The sequence below is a fragment of the Bos javanicus genome, chromosome 4 (genome assembly GCF_032452875.1).
Source record: "Bos javanicus breed banteng chromosome 4, ARS-OSU_banteng_1.0, whole genome shotgun sequence".
Lineage (NCBI taxonomy): Eukaryota > Metazoa > Chordata > Mammalia > Artiodactyla > Bovidae > Bos > Bos javanicus.
In genome coordinates this window covers 62,193,455-62,206,139 of record NC_083871.1, presented here as the reverse complement: position 1 = coordinate 62,206,139, position 12,685 = coordinate 62,193,455, and positions in this window count along the sequence as shown.

The following is a 12,685-nucleotide window of genomic DNA, read 5'->3' as shown; positions in this document are numbered from 1 at the left end:
AGGGAGGAGAGTCATGTGCTGGGACAGATCATTCCCAGCTCTTTTTGTGTGCAAGGAATGAGGGTCATTCCTTCATCCGACATACAACAGTGTTTCCTGGCCTGTTACCTACCTACCAGACACAATGGTGGGTGCAGCAGACCTAGCTAGCAAATCTGGTAGGTGCAGCCTGGTAAAATAAAACGCATGCCCTCTCATCCTTGAGATACCTGGTCCCACCAACCAACAGCAGTGGGAGCAATATTTCCAAGTAGGGAGAATCTCAAAGATCATCCTTTGAAAAGTTATAATTAAGAGATGTTCCCATACTTAGAATAGAATTTGCCAGCAAGGAATAAAGAGAAGCCTGCTGCATTTTGTTAGGCAGGACAGTTATGCCCAAAGTAGAAATCAATTTGTCTTTTCCAACAATTCACTTGGATTCATGCCCTTATGAACACTTTCCATCTGAAAATTTTTATGAAGAAAATTCAGCCTATTTCTACAAGAACATACTATCTAAGCAGTCTGTACATAAGACAAGCTTCAATTATTTTGATGATTGATAGTTTACAATTAGAAATGCTAATGAAAGCAGCTTTATAATCTGAAAATCCAAACATTAAGAACTCCAAAATTATGCTTATCATTCTGAATTCTCTTGGCTCATTCTTTGCCTTGCTTTTTTTTTTTTTTCCTTCTTTTACATCTAGTTTTTTGTTTCCGCTATTGTCTATTTTATTTTTCTTTAAAGTTATTTTACATCCTTTAAGGAATAAATACATGGTTTTTAATATTAGAGACTATTGTGGAAAACAGCTTACTTCTATTATTTTTAACTTGGGTTATCTAGCTGAATTATCTACATAAAAGCCTTGAATGTTCGTATTCCCCAGAAACCAGATCAACAGTAACTCAGAAATAATTAAGTGAAATCTGAAAGAATCCTCAAATTCCAAAACCTCAAAGCACTACTTATTTCTGCAGTTGTAAAAAGCAACATGCTTCTTAATGACAAAGTCCATAAAACCTGCAAGATGCGGCTTTAGCTATAAAACAAAACAACTGCAGAAGACAAGAGAATCTCTGGAGAAAAAATATTCCACTCTAAATATTTCATCCCATCTGTAAATGGAAGTTATCCTAGTGGTTACTTTGGGGCTGAAGTACAGATTGGGAAGGGGCATGAGGAAATTTTCTGGACTCCTGGGATGTCCTATGTTTCCACCTTGGTGGTAGTAGGACACACAATTGTTGTTTTTAAGTCTGTAAGTCGTGTTCGACTCTTTGCGAACCCATGGGCTGTATCCTGCCAGGCTTCTCTGTCCGTGGGATTTCCCAGGCAAGAATACTGGAGTGGGTGTCATTTTCTTTTCCAAGGGATCTGCCCAACCCAGGGATGGAAACGGAGTCTCCTGAGTCTCCTGCATTGTAGGTGGATTCTTTACCACTGAGCCCTGAGGGAAGTAAGACATGTGATTACTGATGTTAAAATTATCAAGTTGTATGCTACAATTGGTGTACTTGATTTACTTAACTATGTTATACATTAATTAAATTTATAGTATTTAAATTTATTCTGTTATACCTTAATTGAATTAAACATGCTTTTCTGTGTTATACCTTGATATGTATTCAATTAATACATATGTATGTAGGATTTTTCATTTCAGAAATCTCACTGAATCTTAAGATAACCCAAAGTGAAATTTTAAAGGGATTAAATTTCATTCACTATACTCTATCTATACTCTTATTTTCCAAAGTAAGGAAATGGACACATGTATAATTTTAAAGTGTCCACCTAAAGTAAGGAATAAAACCAAAAATGTCCCGCTTGGAAAGAATCATTTTTCTTGCACCCAGATGAGGGACCTGGGTCTCCCAGGCCTCCTCACATACAGGCCTGAACTCTGCTCTCAAATGAGCCCACCAGGCTGGTCCTGAGCCCTTGGGGAGTTGCACTTGGAGGGGCTCCTCTCAGGAAGCAAGGGGACAGTTGGAGCTATGAGAGAAGCAGGAGTCCTGACCTGCCTAGGTCTGAGCGAGCAGCACTTCATGTTTAAAGACTCAGAAAATCCTTATTCAGTCAGTTGAACAAGCAGTCCCCAGGGAGCCAGGGAGCTGAGAGGGAGTGAAAGGCTGCTTCCCAGGGCTCACAGAGGCCCAGCTGCCTGTGCATTCTTTACTGCTGATCTGCCCGCATACATCATCTCAACAGTGAACAGCTTGACTTTCAGTGATTTTCAGTGGGATAATATGTATCTCTTGAAAACATGTATTTTCTAAAATCTTATAAACATTAAATAGAATATCAGAGATGCAGTGCCCAGGTGATTCGTAGTGAAACAGGCCTCGTTCATGTCAAAGGAACCAGCACAGACAGGCCACCACACTCTCAATGCCAAGTGCTGGGCAGAGTCCTAGGGAAACAGAGATCCACAGAAACATGGATTCAGTTGGAAAGCAGGCTGGCAAATGAGCCATCGCCAGCCATGCCAACTATGTCATGGACAAGTACAGAGTATTGATGGAAGTATAACGCACTGGAGACTCTTTCCAGGCAAGTTAGGGGAGCTCTGTGAGTAAAAGTCACTTAGTCATGTCCGACTCTTTGCGACCCCATGGACTATACACTCCATGGAATTCTCCAGGTCAGAATGCTAGAGTGGGTAGCCTTTCCCTTCTCCAGGGTATCTTCCCAACCCAGGGATCGAACCCAGGTCTCCCTCATTGCAGGCGGATTCTTTACCAGCTGAGCCACAAGGGAAGCCCAAGAATACTGAAATGGGTAGCCTATCCCTTCTCCAGGGGATCTTCCTGACCCAGGAATCGAACTGGGGTCTCCTGCGTGGCAGGCGGATTCTTTACCAACTGAGCTACTAGAGAAGCTCTAAAGTGGAAATAATTTCCAACTGTGTCTTGATAAAACCCATATGTTGCAGGAAAATCATAACATATTCTAACATAAGATATGATGAAGAAAGTAAAAAAGTCCTCCAGAGTGCCACCAAACAGGGCAGTCACTGCTAGCCTCTTAGGTACCCACTTCTAGACTTCTGCCCAGCCAGGGTTCATTCACCATTGACCACAGTTCACACACACTTTGCTATGGTTTTTGCACAATCTCATTTTATCCTCACAGCAAACCTGGACAGCAGGTAGAATTGGAGAGTGGTACTGAGGTAGGGGATTGGCATGTGTCAATTCTGGTTTACTAGGAAGGAGGTGAGGATGTTTAAGGAAGAGAATTGACCTGCTTGGGTTAGTACACCTTACCACCTGATCTGTCTGACAACAGAGCCCTGGCTCCTTACCATCTCGGAGGATGGGTCCTGTTCCAAGCTCCAAGCTGGGAGTCCAGGGTGACCCGGAACATGAGGGTGGGGAGAAGCAGGTGGTGAGTGGCAGGAAGTGAAGCTGGGTGTGGAAAACACTGAGTGCTTGGCTGAGAAGTTTGGACTTCAGCCTGAAAATAATGAAGTGTCATGTAGATTCCTAAGCATGAAAGTAATGAAATCTGTTTTGTGCTCTAGACAGATCCTGCTGGCAGCAAGTGGGGGCATAAGCTGCAGTGGGATGAGTATTATGAAGCAGTTCAGATGCAAAGTGAGATGACCCTCAACCAGAACAGCAGACTGGGGCAAGGAGATCCAAGGAACCTGCAGGAGGAATCCCTGAGTGAAAGGAGGCAGGGATGAGGAAGAAAGAGGAAATCAGGGAGGACTCTAAGCTGGGGTCCTAGTCTCAGTGACAGTGGGGGGTTCTGTTCATGAGGACCCTTTCCTATGCTGAGCACTGTGTAGACACTGAAGTACAAGGGTGAATTAGGACTGACCTAGTTCATAATTGGCAGTCTTGGATGGACCCATGACAGCATTATCCTACTCCACATTCCCCTTGATGGAGAAGTTGGGAGTGAGGAGACCCTTTTGTACATGACAGCCTGACACAAATGTGTCAATTGAACATGACACAGATTTTCAAGAATAACCTTTCTGGGGGTCTGAAGCCAGAGGGTTGGACTAAGACTGGTTTTTAATCATTTACAAAAATATCTAGAGTCTGTACTGAATTGCAGTGGAGGAAGGAAAAAACCATTTATTTCCATTTCTTTAATGCCATCAACATGAACTTGGAGTTTTCATGTCCCAGATCTTGGTGCCACGCAAGGACACATTCAATCAGATTCTCCTACAGGGTTATTATTTTAAACTCATCTAGACTTCTGCTCTTTGCGTTATTAGACAAAAATCTTAGATATATGTTTGGCAGAATGGTATTAATCAGATTTGATAAATTCTGGTATTTTATAGATAGTGACTTAGCCCTGTTGGAATGGAGTCCCCATAATTGGAGAAGCTTTCAGCTTTTGGATATCTCCAGTATCATCAATTTATGTGGTGGGAATTTTGAATCACAAACTCAGGTGAGCAAGTATTGTGCTTTCTTTAATTCCTCTCTTCCTTTGGTTTCTGACTCACAGCCCCCTTCCTACCAATTAAACACTGAGCATCAGTCTTTCTGGATGTTTCTAGTGAAAAGTGAAAGTTCTTCAGCTGTGTCCGATTCTTTGCAACCCCATGGACTGTAGCCCTTCAGGATCCTCTGTCCATGGAATTCCCCAGGCAAGAATACTGGAGTGGGTAGCCATTCCCTTCTCCAAGGGATCTTCCCAACCCCAGGGATCAAACCCAGGTCTCCAACATTGCAGGTTGATTCTTTACCATCTGAGCCACCAGGGAAGCCCAAGAATACTGGAGTGGGTAGCCTATCCCTTTTCCAGGGGAATCTTCCTGAGCCAGAAATTGAACTTCGGTCTTCTAACTTCCTCCCAGTTGGGCTTGTACTATAGGAATCTCACCAAAACAGGTGTCCAGTTGTTCCTTAACCACTGCCCAACAGACTACTGCCTCCCTATCTTCCTAGACCCAAGGGCATAAAGTAAAAGCCTATTATCCCATTGTGGCCTGGACAAGTTTGGGGTTGGTTTGTTTGTTTTCTAGTCCACACACTGATTTTTTTTAATCAGAACATTTCATATTTTTAAAAAATTTCTATTACTAGTAGTAATACTTAAGTCGCTAAGTCATGTCTGACTCTTGTGACCCCATGGACTGTAGCCTGCCAGGTTCCTGTGTCCATGTGATTCTTCAGGCAAGAATTACTGGAGTGGGTTGCCATTTCCTTCTCCAGGGGATCCTCCTAACCCAGGAATCGAACCCAGGTCTCCTGCATTGCAGGCAGATTCTTTACCAACTGAGCTATTACTGCTGCTGCTGTTGCTAAGTTGCTTCAGTCGTGTCCAACTCTTTGCGACCCCATGGATTGCAGCCTACCAGGCTCCTCCATCCATGGGATTTTCCAGGCAAGAGTACTGGAGTGGGGTGCCATTGCCTTCTCCAAGCTATTACTAGCTTCTCCTAAAAGATGTAGAAGCACTGGACCCACATGTTCTTAGCACTGACCAGCTAGGGCTGAGTAGCAGCTGCCCACTTCAGAAAGGACTGAGTCCCCCAGCCCAACCCTGTCTTGGGTTCCTAAGATGCCCCACAGATTCAACTGCCATCCACCACCCCTACATCATTCCCCTACACTTTTGTTTTTCACATAGGAGAAAAATCATTTTTTGTATCTATCATAGAGCAAGTTTCCAACACTGAGACAGAGATTAATGCAGGAAGTTTAGCAAGAAGTGCTGTTGGAGTCCAGACCTGGTAAGGGAGAGAAGGGTGCAAAACTGAGCAGAGGGAGAAGCTGGGCTCCCACGAAATCTCAGTAGTGGCCTCAGCCGGCCTCACGAGAAGCTGGGAGGCAGCAGCACTTTTGTTGTGGTGAAAGGAGCCAGGCCTTTAAACTCCTGAACCACCTAGTCATTGCTGTGGCTGCCCCAGATAAAGGAGCAAGACCTTGGACCAGGTAGGTGTCTTCAGCCAAGGGCAGGTCCTGGCAGCTGGGGAACTGGCCCTTTATTCTGACGGGGGATCTGGGTGGTGTATAGCAGCATCGACTATGGCACCCATGAGAGACGGATGGAATCAGCAGGCTAAGAGGAGTGCTGCAGGGCCCTCTACTCATGTACACTATCTCCCTGCTCCCAGTGGGCCTTTAGATCAGTGCTTCTCTCTGGGGGTTCTGCTGGAGCCCAAGGACAGCTGCCTGGGATGCGAGCAACTGTCCCTTCAGCTCATACAGCCTCATGCTCCCCCCACCATCTCTCTTGTTCTGCCTCCTGACCCACCACCACCAAGGCCACAGAAAACTTCTTCTAGCCTGGGGAAATCCTACTCCCATTGTATTTCTTCCACAAATCCCCTCACCACTGCCTTTCAATCCTACTGCAAAGCCTCGAAGGTCCCTCAACAGAGAATTTCAGAACACAGAGGTCAAAAAGAATTTCTGGTTATTTCTGCTTCCCTCCCTGCCAAAAATCTCCCTGAGACAATGAACATGGAGAAAGCTACCTGTTGGACTAGGAAGGAGGGAAATGAGGAAATATAAGGAGATTAAAAACTTAAGTGAGTATTGCTGGCTCTCCACTTACACAGAACCTGGCCAGGAATCAGACCAAGCAGACCTGTGTCTCAGTCAGAAATCCTTTGCAATGGACCTTGACTAGGAGTCCTTGCTTTTTTGTGAACGAGTTTGTATGAAATGAACAGAAGTTCAAGGAAACAGCAAGGGTGGAAAATGGGCTTGAGGAAGGGAAAGAGGAGCACTCAGACACTGTCTGGGGTAATGGAGGCCTCCCTACAAGGATACTCTGTAGAGTTCCAAGGTGCCTGGGATTCAGACAGGTGAGAGGAAGGTCAGGACACTTAAGAAAGACGGGCTGATGGTAGGACCACATTTGCTTTTTTCCGAACTCTGAGTGAGAAAAATCATCTTCCCTGACTTCAAGAAGCTCCTACACAACTGGGTGTAGACAGCAGGGGCTTCCCCACAGACTGGGAAGGTTGGAGGAAAGGTGGAGGGGTGGCAGACTGGGCTTGAGGGAGCGAGGATTAGAGGATGATTTTTGCAGAAGGTGACACCTACAATGGCCTTTAGAGGATGAAAAGGATTGCACCAAGCAGGGAGCATTTCTTCATGGCTGGGGGCAGAAGAGAACCATGGTACTTTCAGAACACCTGTGGTGCATTCGTCTCCCCTATACTGAACAGGAGGAGAGCAGAAAGAGGTGGACTGTGGAGAAGTATCCTTGACAAGATTCTTAAATAGTTCCTCATGCTTCCTTAATATGACACCCATCAAATGCACGCATGAGACCAGCTCTGGAAAAGGGAAACATTTCAAAGCACAAGGCAGCCACTTGTCTTTGAAGTTCGATGGCAACTGCACTCTCTAGGAAGAGAGCTCCCTGCCAGTTGCCCTTCGAAAATGAAGATAGAGACAGCTCACAAAGAAGACAAAATTGAATTGGCTAGTCAATTTTTATTTCTCTCCAGCTCACCAGATTTATATTAACTGTTATCAGGTGACTCAATTAACCTCTCTGCTCCTTGAATTAATTACTCTTACCACATTGTTCATGGTGAGGGATGGAGAGTTCATTCAAGAAAGCTCTTTTGAGTATCTGCTATGTGCCAGGCGTCGTCAGATAGCTGGAGATTCAAAGATGAAAAACAGACTCATCAGTGGGACTAAAATTGCTAACAGGAGAATCACACAGACTGCCAGCAGTGTTGAAACTGTGTTGCATGGATAATGAAAATGTGGATGCACAAGAGTTGTCCTAATCCACTTCCAGTCCCCAGTAAGGACTTTCTGGAGAAGCGGCACATGCTCCCACTCCAGAGAGGCTACTCAGAACTCCGTCCATTACTGAGGTTGGGCTATGACAAAAGAACTGCATTGGGATGTCCACTGGGAAAGGCTTTCAGCTCCACTTTACGTTTGAAATTTTTCGTTTAGAAAAAGGGTGAGAGAGAAAAATCCTCTTTTAAACCAGTGCCTCTCAAAATTTGATATGCATGAGAGCCATCTGGGGTCTTGGTAAAACACCGGTGCTGATTTAGGTGGTAAGGCTGGGGCAGCATTTCTAAAAGCTCTCAAGTGATGCTAATGTTGCTGATCTGGGAATCAGACTTTAAGTAGCAAGGTTTTAAATGACCTAAATTGTTTGATATTACAAAGATGTGGGTGACTCCAACAAGTTCGATCAACTCAGTGTATTAAATAAACAAGGTGGAGCTACCAAAGGGACGAGAGAGAGCCCTTTCCAGGGGACATGGAAAGCAGAGAGACCTGTAACATTAAATACATACTAGTTAAAGGAAACAGGAAAGTGACTCTACGCTTTTGTGTGCTGGACACTCACTAGGATCACCTGGGGTATATTAAACACTGTGATGTCTGGACCCCACCTCAGAGATGGTACTTTAACACATCTGCAGTGCCCAGGCATTGACATTTTTAAAATCTTCCTAGACAACTTTGATGTGCACCACCTAATCAGTGTTCTCCAATGAGTTTGGAGCTGACAAGCTGAGAAGCCAGTGCTCTAGTAATGAACATTCTCCTTACTCCTCCTTGGGAGGATTAGATCACAGAGGGAGCTTGAGTTATCTTATTTCCCAGCAGGGAGGCTGGGCTGGGCTGAGCCAATCCCAGTCCCCTCATGCAGTGTGGGGTAGTTATTCCTTCCACCATTAGACTTTTAGGGCTGACAAACAACTTGGGGTTCATGAAGCCTGCTCAAAGTCACAGTCACAGAGGTAAAGGGTGTTAGGTCTTGGTGGCTCAGACTCCTGCATGCAGGAGTCTTGGGTTTGATCCCTGGGTCAGGAAGATCCTCTGGAGTAGGGAATGTCAATCCGCTCCAGTATTCTTGCCTGGGAAATCCCATGGACAGGGGAGCCTGGCAGGCTATAGTCTATGGGATCACAAAGAGTCAGACATGACTGAATGACTAACACGTTCAGAAGCCCAGGGTATGCCCTTGGGCCACCCACGTTCTGGGGAGCTGAGCCACATGGGAAAACAGGAGAAATCCACAGCCACAATTTAAAAACCTGAAAAATCAAGAGATCTGGGTTTAGAGGGCCTGTTTTCAGGACTGCCCAGGCTGACACTGCAGTGACAGGGCAGCAGGACACGAGCGCCCCCTCTCAAGAAGGGCTTGGGAGGAGTGGGGTGAGAACGTTGTCAGAAGTGTGCCAAGGGCATAAAGGGGCATGTGGGTCCATGAGAGGGAGGAGAGTTTGGGGAGAGGGAGTCATATAAAAGACTTTGAGGTGTGCGGGCATGGGGGTATAGGGTGTCTGGGGAGGTTGAAGGGGTATGGGCTAGGGGAGTGTGCAAGGGATGTGTGGAGGCATGTCAAAGCAGACAGCAGGCTAAGACCACTGCTGCTCTCTTCATCCGTGTTTTCCCAGTAACAGCTGCACCTTTGCAGTACAGATTCAGCCCCTGGCACTTAGTCCAAGCACAGATCCGCTAGGCACTGGCCCCACCTAGTGTTGGCAGTATTTTATTGGCCATTTTACCAGAGTTTGTAGTCACCTGTTTTCACTGAGGACTTAAACCAACAAATGGACTGTATTCCCAAAGAGGGTTTATGAATTAATTGTCTGGAGCTCAGGATGCAGTTTTTGCAACAAATCTCAGGCTGATAAGAATAATAATAATAAAATATAGTAATAATAATAGATAATAGAAATGGTAATTGAGTGTTCACTATGTGCGCGGTCTTTTATAAAATATTTAGTGTTCATTTTCTCTTTCAGTTGCTGCAGTACTGCTTTGAGTTAGCTATGATGATCAACCCCCACTTTCCAGAGGAAGAAACGGAGTAATGGAGAGAGCAGGTAACTCATTTCAGGTCACACAGCTGGGAAGTGGCTCCAGCCACTGGAATGTAGACTCCAACCCAGACCTGTCTGTCCCGAGTCACACCAACTGAAGTCTATGTGACTCCAAAGCTGTGTTGACATATGGCAGAAAATTACAGCTGTAATTACAGTGTCTATTACAAGGAAGTAATAACATTTAATAAATTAGCCTACTTTTTATAATCGTGAACATTAAGGTTTTGGTGAAAGGAGTTTTCTATTGAGGAACTGGTTTTCTATCAAAAATTTCTTAACATTATACATTTTCCAATTCCTGATTCCTACCACCCCTATGCAACTTTCCTTTTGGTATATCATGATTTATCTCAGGAACCTGAGAACAAGCCAGATACAACCAGCCTGGCCAAAGAAGCACAGGTCAGCTCTGTTCTCCACCCTCTTGGACAGGTCCAAGCAATCAAAATGAGAGAAAAGGACATAATCTGTGCCACACAGCCTAAATTAACCAGGGAACAAAAATAACAGATAAATTCAAATTAATTGATAATCAAATTGATCTCTTTAAAGTAACCAAAGAAAGAAGAACATTCCAATGGAAAAATAAGCAACATGAAAAGGCAATCCACAAAAGGATAAGCATGAAATGGCCATAAACCCATGAAAAGATTGCTGAGGTGCTATATAGCACTTCAATTAAATGAAATACGCTGGACCACTATATTTACAGTGTTTGGATCTGTTTTGAGGTTTTTTTTAAGGTGGCAGTATTAGTGAGGATTCACAAGGAAAGGCCCTCCCATTTTTTGCTGGTGTACAGTGGTACAGCTTCTCTGTAGAGCAACTGGAAATATGCATCACACATCTTCACAAAGTGCCTGCCCTTTGCTTAGCAATTTCACTCGAAGGGGTTCATCCTGAGCAAACAGAGAAGGGTGTACGTAAGATTAGGAACAAGCAGTGTGTTCTGTATGACCCCATTTTGTAAGGAAAAAACCATACACACATCTTTAAGATGAAGGAAAATATAAACCAAAAAATAAAGTGTGGTTATCACTAGATTATGGGTTCAGGGGTGATTTTATGTTTTCTGCTTTTTTCTTTAATGAATATGTACCAATACTGTAATTTTTAGGTTGTAAGTATGTATGTACACACACGCGTGCACACATATGATTACAGCCAAAGAAATCAGACTTTTTTGTCTCAAGCAGTGGTCTCCAAAGTAGAGGAGGCATGCCAGGGTGTGCTAAAGATGATCTGTGAGGGTGATATCGGGAGAAAATATTAAAGATTTCATTTATGTTTATTTTTCATCAAAAAAAAAATAGGAAGATGTTGTGTTAGTAACATTTAACAAGCAAGCTAACGCTGACTCCTCAGGGGTCCAGAGGTCAGCCAGGCACAGTCATGTAGCCTGAGAGTTCCTGATGACAGATGAGCTCCCAGGACAGACAGCTTCACTCTCCTTCACTTGCTTCCTATGTCTCATGACCCGCTCCATTCACGGGTACAGTCACATCAGCATATGACTTTGGGATTCAGATTTAACTAAACTAGCCCTTGGAATATTGGAGAAGGAAATGGCAACCCACTCCAGTGTTCTTGCCTGGAGAATCCCAGCTGCCGTCTATGGGGTCGCACAGAGTCGGACACGACTGAAGCGACTTAAGCAGCAGCAGCAGCAGCAGCAACCCTTGGGATATAGACAAGTAGCTTGAAAAGATTCCTGCCAATAGATGGCAGATTGCAGATAATAATAATAACAATGATGCAAGCACAGCAAACAGCTGTGTTATTAGATAAAAGTTGTGACAATCTAATCAGATCTGACAAGAAGTCAGCTGGAAAGAGCAAAAAAGTGTCCAAGTAGAGGTGGTATTTTAACAACAAGGGTAGGTAAGACAGAAACTGCGTCTAAACTCTAAAGAGATTATATTGTTTAGTTAAAAAGCAAAGTGCACAGGAAGGAACTTATGGCTGCCGAGGGGGAAGGATGGGTGAAAGCAGTGGTTAGGGAGTTTGGGATGGACATGTATAGCATGGGATGCTATATTTAAAATGGGTAACCAACAAGGACCTACTGTATAGCACGTGTATAGCTCAATGCTGTGTAGCAGTCTGGATGGGAAGGGAGTTTGGGAGAAAATGAGACATATATATGTATGGCTAAGTCCCTTCACTATTCACTTGAATCACAACACTGTTACTCAGCTATACCCCAGTACAAGATAAAAAGCTTTAAAAAAAAAAAAAAGCAAAGTGCAGAACATGGAGTAATAATCAACCACTTGTGAAATAGGAAGTAGCAGGCTTGTGTGTGCATTTTTAAACAGTATTGGAGAGCTATACCGGACATGAACAATAGTGGTGACTGGTCAGAAGAGTGGGAACTGAAGAGACTGACAGGGAGGGAAGATTTCAGTGTTTTCATTGTTGAAGTTTGAACCATATGAATGTATTACTCCTCAAAAAAGTAAAAATGATATTTTAATAACCTTGTTCTCAGGATCTTTTCCAAATGTTTCTGAACTATGTTCTACCAAAAAAGCCCCTGCTCTTGGACTCTGCCCTACTGCTTTCCAAGATCTCATTTAAAAGCTATAAACAATCAGTTAGATTTGCCTCACTTTTAACACTTATTTGGCACCAAAAATCTATTCTTCATAACATTTCTGAAAGTGGCAATGGAAAGAAACAGGAGAGGAAAAGGGAGGAAGAGAGGATAGAAAGTTTCAGGGGATGCCTGTTGCCTCTAATCAGAGGGACTCCGATGTTCTCCCCTTTCAACGTGTCCCACCGCCATGCCTTATCTGTGAGGAACTTTTGCCTCTGAGCATTTAGCAAGTTTTACCACCTCCTTCTAGATAGCACACCAGTCACGGGATTTGAAATGCTACCTTGGACAACATAGA